This window comes from Protopterus annectens, chromosome 17.part0, assembly GCF_019279795.1.
Source record: "Protopterus annectens isolate FY-2018-M chromosome 17.part0, PAN1.0, whole genome shotgun sequence".
NCBI lineage: Eukaryota > Metazoa > Chordata > Ceratodontiformes > Protopteridae > Protopterus > Protopterus annectens.
The window spans coordinates 97965353-97978801 of record NC_056751.1 but is presented as its reverse complement, the minus strand read 5'-3'; positions in this window follow the sequence as shown (position 1 = coordinate 97978801).

Below are 13449 nucleotides of genomic sequence, written 5' to 3'. Positions count from 1 at the left end.
CTTAGAATCAACCAAAGTCTCTATTTTTCCTCCCTGCTGCTCTTGTAGTCTGCAGGACACCAAAACATGATCTGCTGAGCTAAAACAAGAGCAAACCCATGCAAACATGGGTTTTTAACTAGAATCGTTCCTTTTTACAGGGCACTGACACAAACAAGGCAGACTCTCTAGGGTTGCAGTAGCTCTATAAAAAACAAATCTTTAGATTTATGCAGCATTTCAAAACAGCAATGATTTTCAGCCTATTTCCTGTCATTAGCTATTTCCCTTTTAAGAAACAACATTTTAGCTACTCATCCTCATTACTTAAACCACTGCTTACTTTATTTTACTTGACCATCAAGGTTTTTTTAAACATCTGTATTAAATTTGACATTTTTAAAACTGTTTATAAGTACGTATACAGTAAACGAAAATATGTTGTAATATCATTTCGATTATCTTCATGCAATATGCATATATGTTTTATTTTTAACACTACCTGGGTTTCATGATTTTTGCAACTTATTGTGGCTGAGCTCATCAACAAAGTTTTAAGATGACTATTTTCTCTCTTTTTTTAACAACTTTAATTCATTCCAGCATTATAAATTGCTAAATTCTTGCCTTCCCTTAAACCTCATTCCTCCTCCTCCTGAACATTATTATGCATGTATTGTTCACACAATTTCCATATCTATGTAATTTGCACATTCCTTCTTTAATACAATATTCACACTTCATTTATGGTTGGTTTATATTTTGATTTCCATTTTCTAGTAATTGCTTTTTTGGCAGTCAATAGCATTTAACTTAGGTCTTAATATATTGTGACAATTCTGATCTTATAACCTAGCTCAGAAGAATCATTTACTCAACCAACATTTCTGACAAATTACTCTGTAGGGAATTTTAAAAAATTTACCAGATTGTTACATTCCCAAAATACGTATTCTCAATTACATCTCTTTCCATTCACAGTTCCATCATTTGCTGCCTGAAGTATACTAGGGTAAAACAATTTTATATGCCATATTAATTATCCCTTTTTAACAGCAGATTCTGTTCTGGATTTAATTACAAACTCTACCAGAGTGGGTCTTTCACTCAGGACTCCTCTAGCCCTTTTTCTTTACCTGTACTCTATCATTCCCTGGTAAACTATCTCCATTTTTAATTCTTTATCGTCATCATCAAACTTTTTTCCCCATTTTCTACATGGGGTAGGGGTGTTACATAAATTGTTACCACCTCAGTTGATTCAATGCCACTCTCCTAGCTTCTTCAACAGTCATGCTTCACTGTCACAGGGCTTCTAGCACCCAGATCATCCATCTCTTTGCTGGACGCACTTGTTTCCTCTGGCCTTCATCCTTTCTATCCCAAATCTTCACCACATTGTCTTCCGCTTTCCAGCATATGTGCTTGAACCACTGTAATCTGCTGTCCTTGACCTTCTGTGCAATTGGACCTACTTGGGCTTCTACTCTGATGTTCTAATTTCTTCATCTGTCCCACAGTGTGCATCCCATCACCCAACTTAGGCAATTTTTCTTCATCGCCTCTGTCTTCCTCAACTGCTTTACCTTCGCTGTCCAGTTAGTATTGGTCGCACCACTTTTTTGCACACCTTACTTTTCTGCTTCTTTGTTAGTCTTCTGTCATACATGACCCTTGACACTCTGTGCTGTCTAACTTCAGCCCCTCTAATTCTAGCTTTGACCTCCTTATTCAGCCTTTTCTTCTCCTCAACCAACCCTCTCAGATACTTGAAGCTGTTAACTTGTACCACTATTTTTCTTTCTATCTCAGTTCTCATCTTCTTTGTATTCCCCCTTTTGCTGCCATTACAACTGTCTTATCTGTATTCATTTTCATCTCATGTACCTTCAGTTTTGCATTTCATTCCTCTGTCTTTTGCTGAAGTTCTTGTTCAGAATCTGCCTGGACTGCCACGTTGTCTGCATACAGCAACTTTGTTGATCACCAGCATGAACAGCAGTGGGCTCAGAGCTAAACCCTAATGTGCACCCACTCCTACTGGGAACCCCTCTCTGAGTCTGAACACTGCTCATACTTGTGTTATTGGGTCCTTGTACATAGCATGCACTAATTCTACCAATGTTTCCAGGACTCTGAACCATCATAGGACTGCCCAAATCAGCTTTCTTGGGACCTTGTTGCATGCTTTCTGCAAATCTGTGAATGCCTAGTTGGGCTCTTTCCTCATCTCTAGCTTCTTCTGAATTATGTGGCAGGAGTTTGATACCTCTATACTGCCTGCGGTTGTGAATATCCGTCTTTGTTCTTGTACATTGACATTAGTAGGTTTATTTTCCAGTCATGTGGGATATGCCTTTCTCTCCATACTGCTATGAGTACCCTAAGGAGCCATTTCTCCACTAACTCACCCACCCAACAAATTGATCATATCTGCTGAGACCTCATGTGAGCCTGCTGCTTTCTCTGACTTTATTTTCCTTAGTGCTGTTCTTACCTCTTCCAGGCTGGGGCTCCTCTGCTTTTATTGTAGGCTGTGTCTGGGGCAGGACAGCTTCTCTGAGGTTTTCTTCATTCAGAAGCTGCTAGAAGTATTCCTTCCATCTGTCATTGATGTCCTGTGGACTGGTGAGCAGGTTGTTGCTGGCATCCCTTATGAAGGGTGTCTGGTGACTATCATCTTTATCTTTCTATCCTTGTCTTGCAACATGATAGAGTTTCTTCGTGCATCTATGGAGTTGCTTTCCAAAAGCTGGTAGAATGCCTCTGATACCTTGTTCTTTGCTATTGCAACTGCAGTCTTAGCTTCTTTGTCCTCTTTGTTTCCAGTATTCCTACTTAGCCTGGTCCATCTTTTCTATCTCCCTCTTTTTCCAGCACTCTTTCTTTCTTTTGATGACTTACAGGATTTCTGCATTCCCCTACCAGCTTTCCTTTTGTACCTTATTTCCATACATAGCTCCAGAAGCATAGCTGGTTCAGCTGGTGCCTTAGGCTGATATTAAGAACCAGTGCGCCACCCCCTCAGTTCTTCATGTGAAGATCAAAAAAAAAAAAAAAGAAAGATGTTACTTCTACTGGGACATCAATTATGTGGCCAGATGCATGACATGCCCCCCTCCGCCCCAACCATTCAGGTCCCATTTTTGTGCCATGCCCCCATAGCCGGTGTTAGGCACCCGCGAAACCTGCAGCCGTGGGGAGCCCCCGATTACTTCCCCACAAATGAGGGCCCCCATTCAGCATCTGCAGGTTACTCTGACTGGCATTACTTTTCTTCGGCTCGGCTCCTCGTGGACATCCACATAGTCTAGCTTCCTGCCGTCACCGTGAAAATTCAAACTGTGTTTCCGTTTTTTGGGGGGGGTTTTGTCTGTTTCGCTGGCAAGCTGCACTCAATCAGGTCCGCTCGCTGAAACAAGAGATCTGATTGGCTGCAGCAGCCTGCGAACTAAGTCCTTTTTTTTTTTAAAAGTAGGAAGTAATGAAGCAAGGACCTGATTGGTCCTTGCAAATCACTTCCTGCACAAACTGCCTTTAAAAAGGCACCTGCAGCTAATAAGGATCACTTCTCTTGTTTTTAAACAGAGGAGTGTTCCTTAGCAGCAGCAGAGTGATTGAGCGGGGTTTGGACCAGCGTGAGGACAGACTACATCAGGAACGGATCAGCGGTGGATCAAGACTTTGCAGCAGTCATGGTCTTTGGATTCTACTCTTTTTAAACTGTCCTTCTAAGGGCAACTTCTCAAAAGGTCTGACAAACTGTCCTTTTAAGGGCAACTTCAAAGGGACTGAGTGGTCTGAAGAAGGCAAGTAGAACAGGTGAGCCTTCAGTCGTGAGGGAGCAGAGTATTGAAAGCAGCCTTCTGTAGAAAGCATAAAAGGTACGTTTTTGGGTTTAGTTTTAACTTTATTTTTTGTGGGGGTGGGTGATTGTTTTTTGTGCATATTTCTTGTGCTAAGAGGTTTGGGGAGTGTGGGCTGTGGTTGCATTAGTTTTATTTTGGTTTTGTGTAGAGTTTTTGTGCTAAGAGGTTTGGGGGGGGTGAGGGCTGTAGTAGTACCAGTTTTATTTTGGGGCTGTGGTTGTATTAGTTTTATTTTGGTTTTGTGTAGAGTTTTTGTGCTAAGAGGATGGGAGGGTTGTGGTTGTACCAGTTTTATATTGGTTTTGTGTAGAGTTTTTGTGCTAAGAGGGTGGGGAGTCAGGTTGTGGTTCTACCAGTTTTGTTTTATGTTTGTGTGCTGGTGGTAAGAGGATGGGGGGGTGATGGGCTGCAGTTATACCAATTTTACTGTACTAATTTTACATTTGTTTTCTGAATAGTCTGGGATAGAACCCATTTTCAGTGGAGACCCAGGGAGAAATGCTTTTTAGTACATGTGCTAGAAATATGTAAAATAATTTGGTTTATCTTTTTATATGAGGGACAACATAGGGGAATGTGAAGTGTAATATACATTTAATTTTGATTGCCCATTGGTTAGGAGAGTGTATAAGTTATTTGGTGCAAGAGGATTTTGTGTTGGCAGTATCTATGCTGTATATGTAAACGGTAGAGAGAATGGGATAGGGGTGACGAAAAGGAGGGGAGATAAATAATGGGACAGAGAAGGATATTGTAGTTGGCTAGAGCAGGGATAGGTGGGCAGTCTTGTGGGCTAGAGCAAGGATAGGTGGGCAGTCTTGTGAGATGCTGCTGTCTAAGTCAGTAGTCTTAGGCGTACGGGGTAAGTGGTGAAGATTAGCTTATTTCAGCCTGGGTTGGGACATGACCTGTTGCCTGGTAGATGTAACAAGTGTATCGATGTCAGCATATTGGATTGTGAGTGCTAGGGATGTGGCGGTATTGAGGTTGATAATCCACTAAATTGAAGTGGATCAAGGATGTAGCCTTGTGAGACTGCTAATGTGAGTGGAAGTAGTGGGGGGTAGATACTGGAAACATTTTATGGCTGTTTATGACCTTTTGGGTAGCTTTGGAGCCAGTGGAGGGCTAGGGGGATCTGATTAAGGTTGGTGAGAGTAGTTAGTAGTTTGTTGAGAGACTCTGACAAAGGCCTTTAACAAACTTGAGAAAGCCAGATACCATCATTTGTAAATTGTGTTATTATAACTGAGGAGGGCAGTTGCAGCATGAGGCCTGAAGCTGTGTTGGGATTTGGCAAGTAAATTATTGGTTGAGAATGAATGCATTCCTCTAGGAGTTTAGGTAGTGGGGGAAGAATTGCTCTTGGCCTATAATTTAAGTTCTCTCAAGTTTCCACTTTTGTGCAAGGGTATAATGTATATTTTCCAGATGGTTGGGATGTGTACTGCTCAGTAATGGATCTTTTAAGTATTCAGGATAAGAACTGGCTTCAGCTGCTATTTTTTGAAACTGTTGGTAGATTGCCAACTGAATTTGCAGTAGGTTTTGAGTTTTTTTTACACATTTGCCAAACACTGTTCTGCTATCTAGGTTTATAGTACTGTTTTACACTATCCCTGATGTTACACCTTGTTCTGCAGTTTTTTTGGCTGTTTGAATTGTGCTGAGAGGTTAGGAGGTTGATGGGGCATGTACGTTGCTTAAAATGCCTAATGTTGGGAGGGTAGTTTGCAGCTATGAGAATGTTGCTACTGAAGAAATAAATGTTTTGAATGTATACTAATGCAAGCCTTGTTACACTACTATTGCATATAACTGCAATGTTCTACTCACTGATGCAATGACTGCAACTTTTTCGTTGTCCATAGTTAATGTGTTGAAAGTTTGGGAGTGTGGTTAGGGCCTGTGAGAATGTTGCAGTGTTCAATGTTTGACTGGTTCATAGGTTCATAGGTTCATACTAGGCTACCTGCCCTAGGACATTTATAAGCCTAGCCAGAGTGTGTTTGGCTTTCGCCACCCATTTTAAATTAATTTTGCTATGCCCTTTTTCGAGGTTAGTATACTGTGCCTCTGTCTAACAGTGACACAGAAGTGATACCCGGGGTAAACCTAAGATCTCCCATCCACTCATCAAGATTCCTCTTGAAGAGAGTCAATGAGGGACTCTGCCTAACCTGGACTGGGATTTTATTCCAGAGTGAAGGGAGCCTCTGGGTTATGAATCTGTCCCTCCAGCATGTCCTATTTATTTCAGTGCTGAGGTTCAAGTCTCTCGAGCGCGTAGCTTGATGGGATTTGGATTTTCTGAGCTGCAGCATGTCCATTAATTCCGTGTTGGACATGGCTTTATACGTCAGGCACAGATCGCCTCTGAGCAGGCGGTATGCCACTGAGTAGAGCTGGAGTTTCTTTAACCGGGGAGCATATGGCATCTGTTTGAGCCCTTTGATCCTCTTGGTGAGGTACTTTTGGGGTCTTTCCAGTTGCTGCAGGTGTCTGGTAAGGTACATCCCAAAAGGGGCATTGAATTCAATTATGGGCCTGATGATGGATGAGTAAAGAGGCACGATGACCTCCCCTGATCTAGATGTGAATCCCTTCATGATTAGGTGGGCTATATAAAATGTTTTTCTAACCACTTTGGCCACGTGGTTGTCAAATGAGAGATTGCTATCAACTTGGGTCCCCAGGTCCCTAATTACTTCTTCTGTACTTAATGGATTATCACCCATGTGGTAATTTGTGGGCACTTTGTTTTTGCCAAAGGGGATGACTATACACTTTTTTGGCGTTTAGCTTGAGGCCATGGCTCTGGCACCAGTTGTCTGTTTCTATGAGGCCCTTTTGGAGGATGCTTGTGTCGGCTGGAGAGTCGATTATGGCGCCCAGTTTGCAGTCATCTGCGAACTTAGTCAGCCACAGTCCTTCCGTGTTGGCCTGTACCTCCGAGAAATATATCCGAACAAGAGAGGTCCCAGGACTGAGCCTTGTGGGACGCCACTTGTAACTGGTTTGGAGTCTGACATGGCTCCAGCAATTCTAACCATGTGGGTTCTGTCCTTGAGCCGTTTGCAACCCCTCTAGTGACATAGGGGTTTATATTTAAGCTGGTGAGCTTATCTATAATGCCCGAGTGGGATATTGTATTGAAGGCTTTTGCGAGGTCCAGGTAGGCTGTGTGGACCACTTTCCCCTCGTCAATGGCCTTGGTGACTGTTTCAAAGAAATCAACCAGGTTTAAGAGGCAGGATCTGCCCTTAACAAAGCCGAACTGGGTAGCATCCAGTGTCTGTAGGTCCCCAATATCTTTATTTATGAGGTCCATGATGATCCTTTCCATAGTAGTTAATACAATTTGATTTCTGTAGAACTGTTACCAGTAATAAAAAGATTATATACATCAACACACAAATTTCATTAAGGATCAATGAAAAGCAGTATATAGTTATACATAGGATTTATTTACATATACAGAATAAGGTAAAAGAGCTGGAAAGTTAGATGTTTGTGATAGTGCTGAGGTCTGAGACAAACAGAGACAAAGACAAAAAGTCAGTCAGGGTATGAACAAGAACAGAGCCAGGAGGAGTCTAGGTGCTGCTTCAGGTTATTTTTAAAGGTAGAGGCTAATAAAAGGCTTAACTCTGTTTTTTAATACAACCCAGCAAGGTGCAGGTCAGCTAGTGGCATAATGCGGCACAATGCAACAAAATAATAGGGAAACACTTCAAACCAGTACAATCTGTAAACATCTATGCAGAAATGGGAAAGTACTACCCTGACAAAAGCACAACACCCACTGCCTTCAAATAAACAAACATTTTAGTACATCATCTTTTCAAACACTAGCTTTAATCTCAACACTTAGGGATCAAAACATATCTTTAGAGTTTTTTTTTTATTATTGTTTGTGTGTAAGCAGATAAACATGTCCCGCACTGACCAGCTTATGGCATATGCAAAATCCAACTGCTCTGCAAGAATAATATGCCACTCTAAAGCCTAAACTCCATATCTCTACATCAAATTTAATTTTAGGAAACTTTAATTTTAGTTCCAAATTTAGCGCTGTCCGTCCCAAAACTGTAAACATTGATGACAATCATTATAGCTGCAGTGTTTATTTCTACTTTAGAAAAAAATACGATACGTTAATAAGCATTTTCCTTTTCTACAGGAATTCTAATAACATTTAAAAGTCTCTATTTTTGTACACGTTTCCCTAATTATTTTTATTTGCCCCTAAATGCAAACTTATCTGTCTCCCACAATTACTACTGAACCTGTACATTAGAAAAGAAATACATAACTTGATGTCATCCGTAAGTGCAATATGATGCAATCACAATGTGACTTGCTTCATCACTTTCACACGTGTCAGTAACAGGTGGATTATTCTGAGATATACAATGTAAACAAGATAAGCGAGTAAAATTATCCACTCAAGACCATCTAAAAGGTGGGAGTGGAACTCTGCCTTAACATCCCCATATGAATTTTCGCTTACTTCTCTGAACAAATGTTCAATCCCTCCTACGTCTGGGGCGTAGCCCCTACTTTATTTTATAAAGCACGATTTTTTTATAAGTCCTTAATACAACAAAGATCTCACACGTGATGTTGAACTTGCAAATTCCCCCCAAACTTAGCGATCTGTCCTACACCTTTAGTACCCTGTATGGCTAGCTCTTCCCCTACTCAATAAAGGAAAAAGAGTTCTGTGCTCCTCCATATTGAGTGATTACGCCAGAACACCTCAAGGGAATTCTATGACCCAGCACCCTTACAGCGCAGAACCACAAACTTATTCAAAACAGTCACAACATATTCGGACAAGACAAAGTATAACTCTTTAGTTAGAGGGTGACGATAGCTGCCCCACCCCTGCGGCGGCTATGGTGCAGCCCCCTCCCCCCAGCGTGCTCCCGCACCATGCCGGCCAGCCGTCCTGCTCCGCTGCGACGTCCCTCTCCGGGTAAGGCACCACGTACAGAGAACCACGGTGTGCGACAACAGCCTCCGCCTTCCACATCCACACGCATGGTCACTCATAGTCTCTGATGTGTCTGCATCTTTCGCCATATGGTACTCTCAGTAAACCCCACTCTTTATCTTTATCCGTTTGCACCTTCCCGTTCCCCGGTTTTTCTTACCTTTTACGGCGGGCCCATCCTGTTGTCTTGCCTTTTTAATGGGGGTCATGTACTTTATAAGGACATTGTTAATGCTACGCCTATGTTTTTGGTTTTCACTTTATCCAGGATTATTGTGCATCGGGTGGGGGGGGGGGATTCTGCAGAATGTACTGATATCTTAATCCATGCTAATGCAAACCCTGTTCTGCTGTTGAGGGTTATAGTACTGTTTAAATATCCCTAGTGTTACAGCTTGTTCTATAGTTATTTTTGGCTGTTTGAATTATGTAATTTGGAATATGCTGGGGCCTGTACATTGTTTAAAAAGCCTAATGTTGGGAGAGTAGTTAGTGGCTGTGAGAATGTTGCAGTGATCAGTGTTTGCCTGAAGTTTTTTAATGTGGGGCCACACACTGTATAAGCACATTGTTAATGCTACGCCTATGTTTTTGGTTTTCACTTTATCCAGGATTATTGTGCATCGGCTGGGGGGAGGGTGAGAATTCTGCAGAATGTACTGATATCTTAATGCATGTTAATGCAATCACTGTTCTGCTGTCTAGGTTTATAGTACTGTTTAAATATCCCTGGTGTTACAGCTTGTTCTGTAGTTATTTTTGGTTGTTTGAATTATGTAATTTGGAATATGCTGGGGCCTGTATATTGTTTAAAAAGCCTAATGATGGGAGAATAGTTAGTGGCTGTGAGAATGTTGCAGTGTTCAATGTTTGCCTAAGTTTTTTAATGTGGGGCCACACACTGTATAAGCACATTGTTAATGCTACGCCTATGTTTTTGGTTTTCACTTTATCCAGGATTATTGTGCATCGGCTGGGGGGGGGGTGAGAATTCCGCAGAATGTACTGATATCTTAATGCATTAGCACTGTTCTGCTGTCTAGTGCAGTTTAAATATCCCAGATGTTACAGCTTGTTCTGCAGTTTTTTTGCGTGTCTGAGAGGTTAGGAGGTTGATGGGCCCTGTACGTTGCTTAAAATGCCTAATGTTGGGAGGGTAGTTTGCAGCTGTGAGAATGTTGCTGCTGAAGGCATAGATGTTTTGAATGTATACTAATGCCATCCCTGTTATACTATTGCATATAACTGCAATGTTCTACTCACTGATGCAATGACTGCAACTTTTTTGTTGTCCGTAGTTAATGTGTTGAAAGTTTGGAAGTGTGGTTAGGGCTTGTGAGAATGTTGCAGTGTTCAGTGTTTGCCTGAAGTTTTTTAATGGGGGTCACGTACTGTATAAGCACATTGTTAATGCTAAGCCTATGTTTTTTGGTTTTCACTTTATCCAGGATTATTGTGCATCGGCTGGGGGGGGGGGTGAGAATTCCACAGAATGTACTGATATCTTAATGCATGTTAATGCAATCACTGTTCTGCTGTCTAGGTTTATAGTACTGTTTAAATATCCCTGGTGTTACAGCTTGTTCTGCAGTTATTTTTGGCTGTTTGAATTATGCTATTTGGAGGTTGATGGGGCCTGATATCGTAATACATGCTAATGTAAACACTGTTCAGCTGTCTAGGTTTATAGTACTGTTTAACTATCCCTGATGTTACGCCTTGTTCTGCAGTTATTATTGGCTGTTTGAATTATGCTCTTTGGAGGTTGAGAGGACTTGTACATTGTTTACCATGCCTAATGTCAGGAGGGTAGTTAGCAGCTGTGAGAATGTTGCAGAAGGTGTAGATGTTTGAATGTATACTAATGCAAACCCTGTTACGCTACTATTGTGTTTACCAACAATGTAATATATTTATTTTATTTATTTATTTATTGACATTTGTTAACCAGGTTTGTCCAACTGGGCTTGTGGCCCATTTTCAGTGGAGACCCGAGGAGAAAAGCTCCAGTAATACATTTTAAAACAAGTACAATTTTAAACAATATTGATATAATAGCAGTTATAGCAAAACAATTCACATATGTTGGGTTACATGCATTAAGTTAAAGTTGCGTTAAAAAGAAGCTAAGTAACAATTTTACACTGATATAGTTCAATAGGTCAACAATAAACATTTTTTGTTTGTATAAAATTGTGCAAATGCATAGTAGACACATTGGAGAGAGAGGTGTAATGAGGTACTAAGTATGGTCCTTTTGAGGGTACATAAAGGGAAGGAAGACTAGGTAGGGTAGGGTACTACTGATGTAATGGCTTAACTTTTTTTGTTGTCTGTACTTATTGTGTTGAAAGGTTTGGAGTGTGGTTAGGGCCTGTGAGAATGTTGCAGTGTCCATTGTTTGCTTGGAGTATTTTTGATAGGGGGTCAGGGACTGTAAGCACATTGTTTATGCTATGCCTTTTTGTTTTCACTTCATCCAGAATTCTGCCTAGACTTGGGGGGGGGGTTAAGAATTCAGCAGAATGTACTGATATCTTAATGCCTGCTAATGCAAACACTGTTCTGCTATCTGTTTATAGTGCTGATTAACTGTCCTTGATATGTCTTGTTGCAATGATTTATTTTTGTGGTCCATAGCTATTGTATTGAAAGTCTGGGAGTGTGATTAGGGCCTGTGAGAATGTTGCAGTGTCCATTGTTTTCCTGAAGTTTTTTTTGTAATGGGGGGGGGGGGGGGTCACAGACTGTATAAGCACATTGGTAATTTTGTTTTCACTTCATCCAAAATTGTGCCGAGATGGGGGGGGGATAAGAATTCCACAGAATGTACTGATGTCTTTAATGCATACTACTGAAAACACTGCTCTGCTATCCAAGTTTTTTGGCTGTCTGAATTAAGTTGACAGTTTAGGAGGTTGATGAGGCCTGTGAGAATTGTGTCCAGATGTTTTTGGTTTTTAGCCTGTTCTCTGTCAAAATGATTGCATAGCACAATGTGGAGGGCTGAGGCTACTAACAGAAATGGACTTCTTGTTTCATACCCTCCACGTAATACATGGTACATTCCCTGCATTTATGCTTTTGTACACGGATCCTGTGCTAAGAGGGGTTGTGGGAATGTCCATCTCCCAATCTGTGTGCCACTTCTACATCCCTCACAAATGAGGTTTTCTAGCAAATCCATGATTTAACTCCTTTGTTCAACCAATGATTTTGGTTTGTTCAAGTTTGCTAAGAGATTGAGAGGTAGTGGGCATGTGTAGTCTGTATTGTACCATAACATTTGTCTTGCCTCAGTTTGGTGTGTTCCTCTTCAAACTTGTGCCTCTCCTAGTCATTAGTTCTTTCAGACTTTAGTCTGAGAGCTTGTAATATCGACCTTTTGCATCATTTGTGGCCTCTTCACATGTTTAGGGGGATGACAGGGGAAGAATTGTGTAGAAAAAGCTGAAGTTCACCTCTAGTGTTAGATATTTAACATGAAACTGTAACCTGGGCCTCTCATTACTTGTTTGTGCCTACCGGTTAGTCATTCTTCAGTATTTCTGCCTGCAGTGCAATAGTGACTGATGTCAATGCAAGTCATTAAGCATTTTTAATAACAGTATGACAAAAGAACTCTGTCTGCATGTGTAGTAATTCTGCTTTACTTCCATTCCCAGTTAGAGATGAAGTGTACATATTTGTCAGGAGCAGCAAAAAGAAAGTTTTAGCAGCAGAGGAGTGAGGATGCAAAGAGACAGGGTTCCATTATGAAATTTTTCTGTGACTCATCGGAGAGGGGAGATTCAGGAAAAAGTCTGCCTTCAGGACAACACAATGGTTCTGCATTACAGTCTGACCACTGTGAGGTCAGCATCCTTTCACTAGGAAGCGACCACTCTCTTGCGGCCACATCACAGGCTACCTCCTGTGGACCTACACATGGGTGAAAGCACGGCAGCAAATGTAGATTCACCTGAGGTGTTGCCTGGATCACCAGACTTTGAGACAGAAGGAGCCCATACTTCCGTAGTGACAGATGTGGCCTATGACTTGCAGGGAGTGTCAGGTACATCTTTGGAGGATCTAGGGACTTGGCCAGACTTGATTAGGGATGAGTTTAGGGTAGGTGCCATTCAGCATGGACCTGTGCAAGTGGTGTTACCACAGTTCCCAGATAATGAGCAGAAAAGAAGATTTACATCTGAGAACTATTTCCATGTGCTGCCTAATGGAGCAAGAGCAAAACGCACTTGGCTGACGTATTCAGTCTCAAAGGATGCACTGTTTTGCTTTCCATGCAAATTGTTTGGACGTTCTAACCATCTTCTCAGGTCAGGTGGTTACAAAGCATGAAGAGAGTTGTCCAAAGCTTTACACAGCCATGACCGAGCACCAGAGCATATGGCATGCATGATGACGTGGAAGGAACTGGACAAAAGAATAAAATGTAGGCAGACTATGGATGATAAGAGACAAGCAGTGGCTGAAAAGGAGATAACTCACTGGCGTGGTGTGTTAGAACGCATTATTGCTGTTGTCCAGTACTTGGCAGAATGGAACATGGCATTTTGTGGTACAACTGATGCCCTGGACACCTATGGCAATGGCAACTTC